Source organism: Grampus griseus, assembly GCF_964374135.1.
Source record: "Grampus griseus genome assembly, chromosome: 2".
Taxonomy (NCBI): Eukaryota; Metazoa; Chordata; class Mammalia; order Artiodactyla; family Delphinidae; genus Grampus; species Grampus griseus.
Window position 1 is genome coordinate 163,804,099 of NC_139018.1, and position 17,779 is coordinate 163,821,877.

At 42.8% G+C, this 17,779-nt stretch overlaps 1 long non-coding RNA gene across 1 annotated transcript; it reads right to left on the bottom strand.

Annotated features, from left to right (window-relative positions):
• Window positions 1-1,078: 1,078 nt before the first annotated feature.
• Window positions 1,079-16,384, bottom strand: LOC309818045. The gene is made up of 5 exons (XR_014296307.1): window positions 15,133-16,384; window positions 14,522-15,035; window positions 13,235-13,506; window positions 10,450-10,628; window positions 1,079-1,257 (listed from the first exon to the last, which is right to left on the bottom strand). It is a non-coding gene; the product is annotated as an uncharacterized lncRNA (long non-coding RNA).
• Between the last annotated feature and the right edge of the window lie 1,395 nt (window positions 16,385-17,779).

Genomic DNA, 17,779 nt, shown 5'->3' on the forward strand with positions numbered 1-17,779 from the left:
TTATTTTTAATTAAACAGACATGGTATATGAGAAAAGGCAAACTAAGGCAGAAATAATACTGATATTCTATTCTAATGGGTTCAATCAAAATTATTAAAAATTATAGGTTTTTTTCTTCATGAACCTCTCTTTTGGAGGTAGAAATCATTTTTGATGGTTTTACCAAATAATCCAGAATGAAAATATTAATCATTGCTTATCTCAGTAGTGAAAAAGTATGATTTGCTAACAATATCGATGATTTCAACTGTGTCCAGACCAATAGAATCCTTGATCCAGCTAGAAATGGTGGGGAGTGGAGGGTCTGGGAGCAGCACAGATTTCCACTTTCTTCAGTAGCATGGGAAAACTGCTCCAGGAAGACCCTATGGGTATCTCAGAAACTTTCATGGGTTCTACCTCTCAGTCCGCCACTTGACCACACCACCATCCATGAGGTAGCCACAGCCTTTTATTTTCCATGATGTGTTCGTGTTCACAGGAGCAGTTGGAGGCAAGTTTTTTGCTATCCCGCCTATACAGTGAATGCACTGACAAATTCCCAGTCCTGCCTTTGTGAACTCACCCATTAGAAATTAACTTTAAAAAATTCAGAACACGGCTTCCCTGGTGGCTCAGTGGTTGGGAGTCCGCCTGCCGATGCTAGGGGACGCGGGTTCGTGCCCCGGTTCGGGAGGATCCCACGTGCCGCGGAGCGTATGGGCCCGTGAGCCATGGCCGCTGAGCCTGCGCGTCCGGAGCCTGTGCTCCGTAACGGGGGAGGCCACAACAGTGAGAGGCCCGCGTACCGCAAAAAAAAAAAGAATAAAGAGAATGAGCAGACGCCAAAGGGAGATTCCATTCGAACTCAGAGACCACAGAATTAATAATAGCTGCCCTGCCTTAGTCAGAGACGCTATTGGAAAATAACACATTATATTTCTTTCGCTTCCAAATTGTCGTACAGATGCTATTTAAATTTTTCAAAGATCAGTAGTTCTGTTTAAAAGAAATGAAAGAAAAATAACATCTTAAATCAATCAGAGGGTATAATTTAGATGAAACCAGAGGATCCAAACCTGCGGTCATTAAGGCCAAGATGCTTTATTCAGGAGAAATACCAGTCACTGGCACAGCACTTCTTCCAGGGAGTCCCACTGAAGGCAGAGTGAAAAGTAAAACCACTGCCCCATTTCCACAGTTCCAATAAAATTTCAGGTATGGGGAGTGCGTACAGACCAAAGCCCTGGGAATAGCCTCCTCCTTGCAGCTACTTCCTGTAAATGGATAGGAAACCTTGAATTAAAGTCAACCAAATCACTGAGGAGATGGTACCTGGTAAAGAGCTGGTAGTCAGTGAACTGTTCACTCAATGAATAGTTAACCATAGCATCGTTAGAATTTTTGAAGGCATATAAACGTTACCTTAGGTAATTTTTTAATTAAAAAAATAAAGCAAGCTCAAGTAAATCCATATTTGAAAGGTTTGGTAGTATTACAACATGATTCATCCTAGAACACTGTAAATAACAAATGCTCTTGTATAAAGTATGATCCCACCAAAGGATGTTCTTCAAATATGAGAGATCACGAATAAAGCACTAGCCCAGTGCCCTGTGTTTATGATGTAGAGTAAAAGTTATCTTTTCCCTGTGGTCCTTTAAGGACACTATCACTCTTCCAGCAGCCCAAGTTGAAATCCTGACATCATTGCAGGGGACACAGGTTCGAGCCTTGGTCCGGGAAGATCCCACATGCTGCAGAGCAAATAAACCCGTGTGCCACAACTACTGAGCCTGAGCTCTAGAGCCCACCAGCTACAAATACTGAGGCCGCATGCCACAACTAATGAAGCCTGCACACCTAGAGTCCGTGCTGTGCAACGAGAAGCCAGCGCACTGCAACGAAGAGTAGCCCCCGCTCGCCGCAGCTAGAGAAAGCCCCTGCGCAGCAACAAAGACCCAGCGCAGCCAAAAATAAAAATAAATAAATAAATAAAAATTTTAAAAGATAAAGGCTTTTCTTATATTGGGTCAGTCACAAAGTCATAGATTCTACCTTTGCAACATCTCTGAACTTTGACTTTGTCTCCTCCTTTCCACTAAATACTTTTTTTAATTTTTATTTATTTATTTTTATTTTTGGCTGCGCTGGGTCTTTGTTGCTGCGCAGGGGCTTTCTCTAGCTGCGGCGAGCGGGGGCTACTCTTCGTTGCAGTGCGCTGGCTTCTCGTTGCACAGCACGGACTCTAGGTGTGCAGGCTTCATTAGTTGTGGCATGCGGCCTCAGTATTTGTAGCTGGTGGGCTCTAGAGCTCAGGCTCAGTAGTTGTGGCACACGGGTTTATTTGCTCTGCAGCATGTGGGATCTTCCCGGACCAAGGCTCGAACCCGTGTCCCCTGCATTGGCAGGCGGATTCTTAACCACTGTACCACCAAGGAAGTCCCTTCACTACTTAATATTAATCCAATACATTCCATGTTCCAATTTCCCTACATAAAACGTAAGCTCCAATAAATGTGTACCAAGAATAATAACATTTAATGAGCATTTACTGTCAGATACATGCATTCTATTTATCTTTCATCTATTCTGTAAGATGGATACTATTGTTATTCCCATTCTATGGATAAAGGAACTAAGGCTTATAATGGTTTAAAATTTAAACCCCAAGCCTATTTAAACTTTAAATAACTTGCCCAAGGTACCACCTGCTGCTCCTTGTTGCTGTACCTTTTTTTTTTATCCACTCATCCCTGTACTTAGAATATCCTTCGTTCGTCATCTTGCCTATTAAAGCCTTACTTCTCCTTCAAGCTCATATAGTGGCCTCATCCTATGAAACCTTTCTTGATCCCTCCAGCTAGATAAAATTTTTCCCTCTTGTAAACCATCTAGCACTTCTTCCTTGGCCAAACCTCACATTATATTGTGGCCATGTTTGCACCTATTGAATCTCCGTTCTAACCTATATACTCCTTGAGGTCAGAAATGTTATCCATCTTTATACCTCCCATAGCACTTGACTTAGTCATGCTAAATAAATGTACTGAATAATTGAAATAATAGTGAAAGTGAAAGAGCTATCTATATTCAATATTTGTTCTAAAATATTAGTGGAGTTTACAGGTTCCTAATATGAAGCTGACTAAAAAATTAGTACTAGAGATTATCAAAGGAAGCAACAGGAATCCCAAGCTGATCAAAGAAGAGACTAATAAGAATCCAAATCGACTGTCTCTAGAAAAACTTTAACATTTTTTTTAAAGTTTAAAATACTGCTATTTAGGGAGGGTGGGAGGGAGGGAGACGCAAGAGGGAAGACATATGGGAACATATGTTTATGTATGACTGATTCACTTTGTTATAAAGCAGAAACTAACACACCATTGTAAAGCAATTATACCCCAATAAAGATGTTAAAAAAAAAAATACTGCTATTTCTAAAGGTGATTTTGGTACCGTTAAGGCTGAAGTGCTTTTCTAGACTTATTCATTTAACAAACACATATATAAGACTTTGTTTCAGGCACTGTTCCAAGGCCTTTGCAAATATTTACTCATTCAAATTTTATAACAACCTTGTGAAGTAGGTTCCATTATTATCATCCCCGTTTTACAGGTAGAGAAACTAAGAAGTTAAGTAACTTACCCAAAATCACACAGCTAGTAAGTGACAGGGAGAGTTCAAATTCAGGCATTCTTCTCCAGACAACTCACTTAACTGCTAGTCTATCCCTGCCTCTTTTTTTTTTTTTTTTTTAGTGCACAGTAATTCTTGAGTACTGTACAATGGACATTTTTAAAAATAATTTGGAGACTTTAAAAATCTTCCACTAGTTTAAAGGTTTTTTAAACATGATTTCAGACTTAAAAGTTGCAAGAATAGTACAAAGAATTCAAATTTCCCAAATGTTAGTATCTTACTACACTGACTTTATCCTTTTCTCTTTCTTTCTCTCAATATTTAATTTTTTCTGATCTGTTTAAGAGTAAATTGCAGATGTAATAGCCCCTAAATACTTCAGTGTGTTTCCTAAAGTTAAGGAATTCTGTTACATAACCACAGAACAATGATCAAAATTAGGACCTTAACATTGATACGGCACCATTAGGGTTAGGACTTAATCTGTAGATCTTATTCCAATTTCACCAGTTGTTCCAATAAGGTCCTTTATGGCAAAAGAAAATTTAAGATCGTAATTTGCATGTCATTGTCCTGTCTTTCAGTTTTCTTTAATCTGTAACAGTTCCTGAGTCTGTGTCTCTTTCTGTCTCTTACATACCATAACTTGGACATTTCAGCAGAGTACAGGCCAGTTATGTTGTAAAATGTCCTTAAATGTCAGGTTGTCTGGTGTTTCCTGATGACTAGATTCAGGTTAGGTGCTTTTGCTCCCTCTAACACATTTAGTATACTGGATACTGTAACATCAATCCGAAATAATGGTAAAATGAAAAAAAAAATGAGGCTAGAAGAAGCACAGAGAGATGAGTGATGTCGATCATGAGTCTGGCAGAAACAGAACTTCTCAGGATTCCTCAACATCATATGTACAGTCTCAACTATTTAAACAGGAATATTCTTGAAATAATAATTTAAATTTTATTTTAAAGTCCCCTAACTGTACCTCTTCTTTGTTTGTTTCAGTTATATGTTCACTGAATCACTATGACCTGACACTTCATCTCCTGAGAAATAGCCACCAGAAAGTGGAACAACCGTTGCCTATGATTTTTGGGTGGGATGAAGCCCTCAGTGAATGGTCGTTGAGTTTTGTGGTTCAAAAATAAAATCCTTGGGCTTCCCTGGTGGCGCAGTGGTTGAGAGTCCGCCTGCCGATGCAGGGGACGCGGGTTCGTGCCCCGGTCTGGGAAGGTCCCACATGCCGCGGAGCAGCTGGGCCCGTGAGCCATGGCCACTGAGCCTGCGCGTCCGGAGCCTGTGCTCCACAACGGGAGAGGCCACAAGAGTGAGAGGCCTGCGTACCGCAAAAAATAAATAAATAAATAAATAAATAAAATAAAATCCTTTATCACTTGGTTATAAAGAATCAAGTCTTCCTCACCTGTTAACCTCTTGGTGAACAGATACATCTGAATTTCTGAAACTGAACTAAGACTCACATGGAGCTGCTGGGGTTTATCAGAGTTTGGACAAGTGTGCCTCTTGTCCTGGACTGGCTGCCACAAAACAGTTTGTATTAGTTGGGGCTCTTCAGAGAAACAGAACCAATAGGACATATATACATATACAGAAAGAGATTTATTCTGAAGTGTTGCCTCCTGAGGTTATGGAAGCTAAAAAGAACCACGATCTGCCATCTAGAAGCTGGAGGCCCAGTCCATGCCCAAAGGGCTGAGAACCAGGGGAACCAATGATGTAAGTCCCAGTCCTGCCCAAGAAAAGGAGCACCAAAGTCTGAGGGCAGAACAAGAAAGATGTCCCAGTTCAAAGAGAAAGGTCCTTCCTCTGCCTTTTGCTTTAGTCAGGCCCCCAATGGATTGGATGATGCCCATCCACACTGGTGAGGGGGATCTTCTTTACTCAGTCTACTGATTCAAATGCTAATCTCCTCTAGAAACAGCCTCACAGACACATCCAGAAATAATGTTTTACCAGCATTTTGGGCATCCTTTAGCCCAGTCAAGTTGACACATAAAATTAACCATCACACAGCTCTTAAGCATGACCAATAAAACATAGGGAGCAGAGATTTTTCAAAGATTTAGCACTGTCTAAATAATCACAAAAATCCTTTCAGAGATAACAGGGGATCTATGCACAATTCAACAAGGGATCTCAACAGAAACATTGTGCCAAGGGTTCCCCTTTGTCAAGACCAGGAAAGAGTTTGTGATCTGTTTACTTAGAGGGAAAAAAATCCAACTTTCTTTATGAGCTAAAGAACCAAATACAACTGTCTACGGCAGTTCAAGAGAATTCTTTCCCCATCATGTGAGCTTCACCTTACTACCATATTTTTTCTAACCTAGGGAATGTTTTTTACGCTTTCTTTTCCTATTAAGATTGCCAGTAACAGAAATACAAAGACTAAAATTGAATCAAGAAATTCTATTGCCCGAGTGAAGAGATTTTTCATTTCTGAGAATTCTTACATTTAGAATAGAGACATTTAAAATCATTTGTCTAGGTCTTCCCTGGTGGCTCAGTGGTTGAGAGTCCACCTGCCGATGCAGAGGACACGGGTTCGTGCCCCGGTCTGGGAAGATCCCACATGCCGCGGAGCGGCTAGGCCCGTGAGCTATGGCCGCTGAGCCTGCACGTCCAGAGCCTGTGCTCCGCAAGGGGAGAGGCCACAACAGTGAGAGGCCCGTGTACCACAAAAAAAAAAAAAAAAAAAAAAAAAAAAAATCGTTTGTCTAAGTTCACAGGCATAACAAATACATATTTCTTTAAAATTAATAATTTGAAGGCTTTTGCTTGAAGTCGTACACTAGGTTTTAAATTAACATTAAGCATTCTAACAATAAGAAATTGAAAGTCTCAGTTCATAATTGACTTTTTAACTGCTTCACAGAATACACAGAGAAACTGCCAAAGCCCATATCATCAACGTAAAAGTAGAATTATATAAAAGGTTCATGCAGGTGAGCACTTAAATTTAGATTTATGCATATAATTTACTTATTTTAGATGGGAGACTTTAATGCAAGGCTTCTTTTTCAATAAGGTATGAAAGAAAATCCAAACTGACAAGTCTCTTGAATTATCAAGTAATTTGAGAATAAGAATGTCTTCAATGTAATTCACTTTACAGTTCTGGAATTGCAGTTGCGGTACTGGCATGAGGATAGACATAGAGATCATGGAATAGAATTGAAAGCCCAGATACCTGTAACCAACTGATTCTCAACAAGTGTGCCAAGGCAATTCAATAGGGAAAGAACAGTCTTCAACAAATGGTTCTGGGACAACGTATCCACATGCAAAAGAATGAAGTTGGATCCCTAACTCACGCCATATACAAAAATTAACTCAAAATGGATCAAAGACCTAAATGTAAGAACTAAAATCATAAAACTACTAGAAAAAACCGTAGGCCTTCATTTTCATGACCTTGGATTGGGCAACAATTTCTTTAAAAAAAAAATACAAGCACAAGTAAAACAAGAAAAAAATAGATAAATTGGATGTCATCAAAATTGAAAACTTTTGTGCTTTAAAGTTCCCTGTCAAGAAAGTGAGGGGAAAAAAACCCCACAGAATGAAAGAAAATATTTGCAAATTATATATCAGATAAGAGTCTAACATCCAGAATATATCAATATAAAAACTCTTAAACTGCAATAATGAAAAGAAAAATAACCCAATTTAAAAATGGGCAAAGGATTTGTAGACATACCTTGGAAGAAGCTATACAAATGGCCAACAGACACATGAAAAACTGCTCAATATCATTAGTCATTAGGGAAATGTAAATCAAAGCACAATGAGATATCACTTCACATCTGCAAGGATGCAATAATAAAAAAAGATGGACAATAACAAGTGTCGACCAGGAGGTGCAGAAACTGGAACACTCCTACATTGCTGGTGAGCACATAGAGTGATACTGCTACTTTGGAAAACAGTTTGATGGGTCCTCAAAATGTTAAACATAGGGCTTCCCTGGTGGCGCAGTGGTTGAGGGTCCGCCTGCCGATGCGGAGGACACGGGTTCGTGTCCCGGTCTGGGAAGATCCCACACACCATGGAGGGGCTAGGCCCCTGAGCCATGGCCGCTGAGCCTGCGCGTCCGGAGCCTGTGCTCCACAACGGGAGAGGCCACAACAGTGAGAGGCCCGCATACCGCAAAAAACAAACAAAGTGTTAAACATAGAGTCACCATATGACCCAGCAATTTTATTCCTAAGCACTTGAAAACATAGGGCCACACAAAAACTCATACAATAATGTTCACAGCAGCATTATTCACAATAGCTCAAGCTGGAAACAAACAAACAACAAAAAAAAGATGGAAACAACCTAATCCATTAACTGACGATCTGACAAGCAAAATGTGCTATGTCCAGTTCATGGAATATGATTTCACCATAAAAAGGAATAAAGTATTGACACATGCTATGAGATGAATGAACCTTGAAAACTTCACGCTGTTTTTTGTTTTTTGTTTTGTTTTGATTTGTTTTTTCATGCAAAGGTAAAGAAGCCAGACTCAAAGACCACATATTGTATGGTTCCATTTGTATGAAATGTCCAGAATAAGCAAATCTACAGAGAAAGCAGAAGCCAAGGACTGGAGAATGGGGGACTGGAGGATGACTGGTAATGGGCATGGGGTTTCTTTGAGGAATGATTAAAATATTCTGGGATTAGATAGCAATGATGGTTGCACACTCTGTAAATACCCTTAACTGTACACTTTAAAGGAGTGAATTTTATGGTATGCAAATTATATCTCAATTAAAATAAGTAAAAACAGGAAACATAACTGTGCCTTTGAATTGTTTACTAGTGTAGAAATGAAGGCACAGAGAATTAGCAAAAGTGCCCAAAGTTAGCAGTGGAACCTGCATTCTGATTTGCAAATCTGTGTATTCTAATCTACTGTTCACTGTGACTAGCGGGGTCTAACCCAACTCCCGTGTTGAAACTGTCACCTGGTTTCCGGTTAATTACTGAAATTTGATGACAAATCTGGCAGGAAACATTTCCTTACCTACTCACTCTGTAAAATGCAGTGGCTTGATATCTAAATCTACCTCTGTATTATCAGTTTATTTAGGATTAAATTTTAAATCAGTACACAGTGACTGAAAACCTTGCACATGCCCAGTCCCATGCACGTTTCTGGAAATGCAGAACTTAACGTCAGAAAGTCAGGGAATTAGAGATATAGATTGAGAAATCAAGTGTCTGGTGGTGCTGGTTTAAGTCCTAAGATGGGAGGAAATTGCTGGGGAAGAGCAAGCAGAGAAGAGAGGAACTAGAACGGAACCCAGGGAACAGATGTTTCAGAGCCGTCAGAGATCAGCCTGCCAGTGACAGGCACTGATAAGAAGTGGTTAGTGAATGACAGAGGCAGGAGAAAGCTACCCTACCTGATAGGAAACCTTGTATCTTATCACATTACATTGTTATTATCTGTTTACATGACTGTCTCCCTTGCTCCTTGGGTTTCTGCCTCCCTCTACTGCAGAAAAGTATTTCAATAAGTCACCAAGACCCTCCAAATTGTCAGACTCCATGGACTTTCACCACTCCTTCTTACTTTATCACTGTATTGTATTTGATACTGTAAACAGACCATTACCTTATTTTTTCTTAAAATGTGGGCATAAAAATGGTGCTCCTCTCCTGGGGGCCCAGAATGGGCGGCTCCTTGGACATAAGGCTGAGTTGGTGCTGCAGAGAACCCTCCTTGGACGTGTGCCATTCACCTCTCCCGAGCCCCTCACCCTCCCAACTCCACCGTCTCCACTGCAGCACGAAGATCAGTCAGAGTTCTTTGTGATGCTGCCCCTATGAAGCTCTACCCAGGGGATCCCACCACAGGAAACAGTTAGACCCAGACGTCCATAGAACAGAATGGTAAGAGTAGAGTCCTGGCTTCATCCAAACACACTGCCTTGTACAAGCTTCGTGACCCCTCTCCTGGTCCTATCCCCTTTGCAGGAGCCTCTTCCTCCGTTGACTGTCTAAACACTGGCCTGCTTCCTCCCTAGTCTCATGATGCCAACCCCAATCTCTATATAAACAACTTATCAATTTACATTTCTCTTCCAGAACTGCTCCTGAGGTCCAACACCATATATCCATCTTGTCCTTAAGAAACCTCTCAAATTCAACATGCCAAGAAAAGGAACTCTTTCTCCCAAGACATGTTTTTCCTACATTTCTATTATCATGTACCCTTTAACCCAACCTGCAATCTAGGAATCATCCTATCTCTTTCCCTCTCCCAAAACCGACTGATAAGGTAATCCTATCCACTCTACCTCCATAAGATATCTTAGATCCAACAGCATTCTCATTAGTGTGCGGCATGTTACAGCCTAATCACTTCTTCCGTAAACTGCTGCCATTAACTCCCTACCTCCCATCATGCCTTTACCCCATACAAGCCTCCAATTCACTGAAAGAGTGATCTTTCGAAAACACAAAACTGAATAATTTACTAAATGAAAAAGTTTCAATAACCTATACCATGGTTCCCACACTATGCACAAGTCACCCTTGGGCACCGCAGTGAACTCAGGTTTGCTATAGGCTATTTAATTTTTTTGAGGGAAACGCAGCAACATCTATCAGACACCACACAAACTACCACTATTATGGCATTTGGAACGAACTACGTAATGAATGGAACTGTTATTTCTCTTGGCCTAGGGCATCATGAAAAAATTAGAGAGACACTAAGGGTGCAGTGAACTGAGAAAGTTTGGGTACCTATGACCTACCAAATATCTTCAAACCCTCTAGCATGACATAAACTGGTACCCACCGCTCCAGCTTCATCTCTCTCATCACGCCTTGTCTTCTTCCCTGGTCCTACTCTTCAATCCAGCAGACAAACTTGCATCTCTCCAGACATGTCCTTTCTGCCATCCTGAGTGGTCAGACTCTGGCTCTAAGAGAGTAGAGACATGGCCTACCCAGGGTTTAGGGGTGAGACCGGATACCCTTAAGAGAACACAAGATGAAGTAAACAAACCAAGGAAGTCACTCCACAGCCCCTACACTGGGTGGATTCTGTATGAGTTGGATAATCTGAAGTTAAAAAAAAAATTGGTTGACTATTCTTCAGAATTTCACATGTATTTGTCAGGCCAAGGAAAGGGGAGAGACCAGCCCCGTGGTCCTCATCTTCTCCCCCTTTTCTATAGAGGTCTGTATTTTTCTAGGGCAGAAGGCAAAGGGGCAACCAACAAAGCAACAGTAAGACTGTCTTTGTTAATGGCTGTACCACCCCTTCCTCCCCTGAAAAGGGGCCTAGCACCTGAGTTATATAAATGACTGCTCTTTTCTCTGTGCCCCACTTTATCTCATTTTATCACAGCACCTCTAATATTTTTGCACTTACCTGTTCACCTGTCTTCTCCGCTTGACTATAAACTTGTGGAGGGCCAAGACTATGCCTGATTTGGTTCTGTATTCTCCTCACCTAGCAGAGTGCCTGATACAAAGTAAGTGATGAATGGAGAGTTGATGAATAAATTTCAAAGAGCGTGTGGGTGAGCCCCACAAGAAGCTCAAGCAGGTTAGAAAATAAAGTGTCCATTAGACTAAAAAGTCCAAAGGTCACTGATGATAGCAGTTAAAGATGTTTCTAGAGAGGGACAGGGACAAACTGGTTTGCACATGCTGAGGTGCAAACTAGGAGACGTGGCAGTGCTTACTAAGTAAAAACCACTCCCGCATTTCCTCCTTGCTATACAGAACTTCAGTTTTCTTTAGGCATCGAGAAGATTCCCTTTGATGTGGAAACATGGGCCCAGTTCCTAAACTATATCAAAATTCTGACTGATGAGATGTAAGAGGAAATCCTTTGGTGGGGTGTTTTTGGAAAATACTTTACCTCCTCTACAAGGCTAAGGCTGATGAAGAATAAACTTTCTGCCTGCCTTCCCACCTTTGCACCCATGGTGAAGATGTGATACTTGAAGTGTAGCAGCCATTCTACAACCATGAGGTAAAGGTCAAGTGAATTTCAGAGCTGTGACATCACTGAACCCCTGAGAAAATATTAGCAACTCTTTACCTACGGACTTCTTGTCACGTTAAAAACAACAACAAACAACAACAACAAAAAAAAACCTTCTGTTTCAGCTGGGTTTTCTATTACATTCTAATTTATACAGGAAGAAAGAAAAGAGAGACAAGTGAGTATGGACCCCTCTTTTTAATAAACATAGTACAAATAATACAGATTAGCAGCCAGAAGACAGTTTATTTCAGTTGTCTTTGGAAATGAGGCTGGAAATGCAAGTGTAATGAGGGTACAGGGGCCTCTACTGCCAGAGAAGAGACTTGGACTGTAATTCTGTTGGCATTAGGGAGTCATAAAAGGTTTCTGAGTAAAGTTTTAGGACTTCCAGAAGGTTACTTTGGCATAATGAGCAGGAGCCATATGTGCCCAAAGAGTAATGCGTCTCACGGCACTTGCATTTGACATGATTGTATTGGCGTCGCCCACCAATGCATACGGCAGGAGTTCATACCATGTGGGAACGCCCCTCGCTCAGCTCACACATGAGTAAGCGAAACAATAACCATGCTGCTTCCCCATGCTTGTTGGCCTAATACTAACAAACATAAAGTCTCAAAGCAAATGAAATATTACATCATTTCAGTGCTGCCATACTATGAATAGTCCCTGGGAAAGTTACAAGCAAACAAAACTTCTGTTAGTGAAAAGTAGCAACGGTAGAAATATACATTGTATGAACTCCTGCCATGTAGAATGAGAACACGAGACCACATATATACTTCCAAAATACCAATTCCTGATAATCTGCACAAAAAAATTAGACGTGCCAAAGTAACATCTTGCATGCTAGGCCTGAGACTGATTTTTCAAAAGTGTTTCTATAATGGTGTGGAAGGTTTTTAATTTACTTCCTTTTAAAAGCATTTTTAATGATTAGATCATATAAGAATAAATGCTCTTATGCTTATTCATAGTTTCAAACATGTTTTCTCTTCTCACTAAATGTATTCAGAAAACAAATAAGCTTACAACAGAGAAACACCAAACTAGGGAAATCTCTGTGATGTGAACATCATATAACAAACACAGTAGAGGAAAAATACTAAGGAATGGTGTTTACTTTGTCATCATATATGTGAACAACATCCTACAAAGATTATTACTAAGAAAAAGAAAAGTGTCATTGTTTGTTTTTTGCACTAGGAATTGATGTTAGAGATTTTTTAAAAATAAATTTATTTATTTATTTTTGGCTGTGTTGGGTCTTTGCTGCTGCGCTACGCACAGGCTTTCTCTAGTTACACGAGCGGGGGCTACTCCTCGTTGTGGTGCGCGGGCTTCTCACTGCAGTGGCTTCTCTTGTTGCGGAGCCCAGGCTCTAGCCCAGGCTCTACTTCAGTAGCTGTGGCACACGGGCTTAGTTGCTCTGCAGCATGTGGGATCTTCCCGGACCAGGGATCGAACCCGTGCCCCCTGCATTGGCAGGCAGATTCTTAACCACTGCACCACCAGGGAAGTTCCAAAGATTTTTAAATAAATTATAACAATCTTTTTTTCAATACATTTATTTATTACTTACTTATTTTTGTCTGTGTTGGGTCTTTGTTGCTCCTCGCGGGCTTTCTTTTTTTGTTGTTTTAGTTGCAGCGAGCAGGGGCTACTCTTCATTGCTGTGCGCAGGCCTCTCATTGCGGTGGCTTCTCTCGTGGTGGAGCACGGACTCTAGGTGCACGGGCTTCAGTAGTTGTGACTCGCGGGTTCTAGAGCACAGGCTCAGTAGTTGTGGCACACGGGCTTAGTTGCTACGCGGCATGTGGGATCTTCCCGGACCAGGGCTCAAACCCGTGTCCCCTGCATTGGCAGGCGGATTCTTAACCGCTGCACCACCAGGGAAGTCCAATTATAATAATCTTATGATAAAGTACAAACAACAAAAAGGTTAACATCCTGCCATAGGTGGCTCTGATCTTTTTATAAAGAATTGATACCCCCTTTGGATTCCTTCCTATTCCCCTCCTTCCTTTTCTCCAAAAGGAAATCACTTTTGAAGTCAATATGTATCCTTCCTGGTAATAGCACTATACTTTTACTTCACATGTGTATATCCGTATCCTTTACTTACATGATTATTCATGCGTAAATTATTAAATTCTTTATATGCTATTCACACATTCTGAATATTAATCCTTTGTCAAGTTCATGTCTTGGAAATATTGTCTCCATTTGTCCTTTTATGATGTCTTTTGTCATATATATATGATTTATTTTAACATAATTCAATTTATCCTGTCCTCTATGGATTGTGCATTTTAATGTTTTAAGAAATCCTTCCCTACACCAAGGTCATAAGGATATTCTCCTGTATTTCCTTCCAATATTTTTAAAGTTTTGTTTTTCTTATTTAGGTTTTTGGTCTATCTGAAATTTAATTTGTGTGTAGAGTAAGGTAGGGATCTAATTTTATTTTTGTCCATATGAATGTTTGTTTTTAAATGAGAAAAAATAAAGAAGGAATTAATCCCTCCTTACAAACTGTAAACTCTTCAACATCAGATACCATGTCTGATTTATACCCTTCTCCCCAATACACTGCCTCGATGGGCTTTGAACATTACTAGTACTATATATCTAGATATCTAAATATATGATACTTTTTTCTAGCCCCACTTGCTTATATACAAAGTTGTCCATCTAAAATAAACTGAGTTGTGACTTAATTTATCTCCTTTGAGCAGGAAATAACATCTTAATAGTATTAACTTGGTATTAAGTACTGAATCATTCCAATTAAAATGAAGGGTAATAATAACTTTCTAACTTTGCCTATTTTTAGAAATCTTGTCTGGAAAAAAGAAAATCTACCTACCCTTCCAGTAAGACTCATTTTATTTGTTCATCTACCAGGAGAAAAGCATAACAAAGCAGCAGGAGCCTGGATTAAAACCTATTTTTAAAAGACATAAAGTCAACTATTTGAGTCAGAGAAAAACACATGCAAAACTCAATTTGATAAACATATCATGAGGATAGCAATTCACAGATTTAGGCTCTTAATAAGGCCTAGTTCCACTGGTTTAGTTCTTGCAAGACCTACTTCCTTTCTCCTTTCTTTCATAAAGAAATAGTCTGAAAGTAAGATATGAACATAACCTAACTTTAATCAAAGCAATAAATGAAAACCAAGGAAGGTAATTTTAAAAAAGAACCATTCTAAGATTCTTTCAAAGAATACTAACCTGAGACATTTTTTAAAAGATTCTCCTTGTAAAAGTTTGACATCTTTTCAAATAATTCCAAGAGCATTAGAATCACATACGGGAGGAGCACTTGTATTTTCTTCTGGAGGATATGGTTCTGACAGACCTCTAGAGGAGGTGAAACTGGCCAGAAGATTTGGGAATAAAGTGAAGTGTAGTTGGTACTAAATATACTGGGAAGCAAAATCAGTTTATTTTCAAATATTGTACGGAGACTAACCTTTCTACCATGACTAAAAGACGAACTCAGGTCAGAAAATGATGTCACTGCTTTAAGATTCGTATTGACTGAAGCTCTTCACTTGAAATAGCTTCTATCAGCTGGTTCTTTAACAGAACCAAGGCAAATTCTGCCCAATTCCCCCTTAGCCCCCCCCCAAAAAAAGCAAAAACAAACCCCGACACTCTCTACTACTAAGATAGAGCACAGTCAGGAAATATCACCTTCTGCTCTTTTAACGTAGCAACATATTTCCCACTGTTTCACTGAAGAGCGCTTAGAGACCTTGAACCTCAAAATCATAATGCGTCTAGAGAAACTATCCGAGAACCACAATTGGGGGGTGTTATGTATTCAAAAGCATCGGTCTCTTTTGAAAGAGTTCACCCTCTTTTTTTTAAAGGATCAAAGTCAACTATGAGTGTAAAAGAAAAAGTCATTTTCAAAAAAGTCTGGCCTTAAAAACATAAGTATCTTAGTGCTTGGGGTTCCCTCTGCTCAAAAGAAAACAAGAAAAAGTGATTAATATTGCTGTCTTCTCTGCACGCTTCTCTTAAAATGGTCTTTGGAAGTCCCTTGGGAAAATGAGATCCACCTATCCGAAGTATGCCACGCTCACGATCACTGCAAAAACGATATTCTAAGCTTAAAATATATAAAAAGGTATTCACTTCTGCGTAAGCCCTGAGCCGCCTCCTGGGCGGTGACGCCTGGCTGGTGGGACGGCGCCGCGCGAGTCCGGGCGCAGAGCCGCGGGGAACGAGGGCGCAGGGCGAGCGCACGGCTAATTAAAGGAGCTGTTTGGGTTCTAAATAAAACCTGTCTCTACCAAACCCACTCACTACCTAGCCTCACCGTCCCTACCACCCCCGCTCCCCGACACGCAGAAAACATCAAGTGAGACGGGCGGGGGAGCGCGAGCCCAGAAAGGGAACTGAGAAGAGAAGCGCCTGTGACACAAAATGGAGAAGGAGGAACCGAGAGGGGAAAGGAAAGAAGGAAAAGCGGGGAAAGGAGGTTGTTAATCAGAAAAGCAAAGGGGCGATGGGGTAGAGATTACAGGGAGGAGAGCCGAGGAGAGGGGCGTTGAAGGACTAGAAACACGAAGTAGACAAAGTAAGAGACAGAGGAAAGAAAGACGTCCTAGAGGCCGAGGCTCCATTTTCAGCAGCGCCATTTCGCTTTTCCTTTCGCCGCGTTTTGTTTGGTTTTGTTTGCAGCCGGTGGACGGGCGCCAGCGCAATTCTGCAGCTTCAGCAGCTTTGGTCCGACAGATGGGGAGGGACGCAGGGCCCGGGCGCTGGCGCGGCCCCCTCCCCGTCCTGGACGTTCCGCGCATCTCCCGCCCGCGCTGCTCCTGGCGGCAAGGCGGCCCCCCCCCTCGGTCCCCGGCCCGTAGGGGAGACGGCCCCGGGGCCCGCGGCGACACCCCCGGGGCAGGCACATAGAGCCCTCCAATTCGCCCGCGGCGTTGGTGGTGGGCGCGTGCCGCAAAGGGATGGAGGAACCGAGAAGCGTCGAGGAAAGAAAACGAAAAAGACAAACTGTACCCGAGGGGAGGAGGGGAGGGCGCACGCTGGGCGGGGGAGGGAGGCCCGAAAATAGACCTTTCCCGGGTAACCGGGGGCCCGGCCCGCCTTCGGCCCCGGGGTGAGCGGCCCGCAGAACACCTCCACCTGCGCCCGGCGGCGGGAGTGGCGCGGCTCCGTTCGCGCACTCGCGCCCGGGCTGCGTCCCCGGCCAACCCGGAGCCCTGCTGCCCGAAGCGGCGCCGGGCCCAGGCCTCCAGGCCTCTCCTGGGCGCAGCCGGAAGAACGGCCAAGGTCGGGCTCGGCCGGGAACCTCAGGCGGGCCCGGAGGGAAAGACGGGCCAGCGCCAGCCTCGGGGCGCCCGTCTGAGAGGCGGCACGGGACGCCGGTCTGCGGGGTGCGAGTCCCAGGGATTTACGGTGCGGGCGGTGCCTCGAAGCTCCTTCGGGGTTAAATTCTGGAGCAATGGGAGGCGGTTCAGTAAACAGAAAATCAGGTTTTCTCACCCCCGACCCTCAACTGATGGTTTCCGTCGACTGAGTGTCCGTTGTAAGAGTGTCCAACGCGCCCTGGGTACATTTACTTCGTACTTGTCTCCTTTTTTTCTTCACTTGCACTTGACATTGTCTTTCGCTCAAAGTGACGTCCTTGCCGGCGCTAGAGGAGCCCCCGGCTCCCCGGCGCCCGCACCCCACCGCTAGGTCCACGGCACTCGCCGCCCCCGAGCCTCTAGGGACGAGTCGGGGGGAGACGCCGGGCAGGAAGTCCGTGCGTCGGGGGCTGCGGCCGGTCTCGGCCCAGCTCCCCGCGCGGACCCGTGCAAGGGCGGCCGCGGCCAAGGAGGCACAGCGGCCAGACCCGCCGTCGGGTTCCGCGCCGTGCTGCGCGGCGAGCCAGCACAGCCGCCTCCTGCCTCCAGGGCCCTCCTTCCTTCCCGGTGCAGAGATGTGGTGGCTTGAGGCTGGAAGCGCCAGGGCTTCTACAGGCCGGTGCAGCGGAGCCCGTAAAGGTGTGGACTTGGGATCACCGCAGTGGTAACTGAACCCCGCAATGTCCCGGGGCGTTTCGGTCAGCGCTTTCTTGGCTTTGCACCTAGAAAAGAAACGTCTTCAGTCCT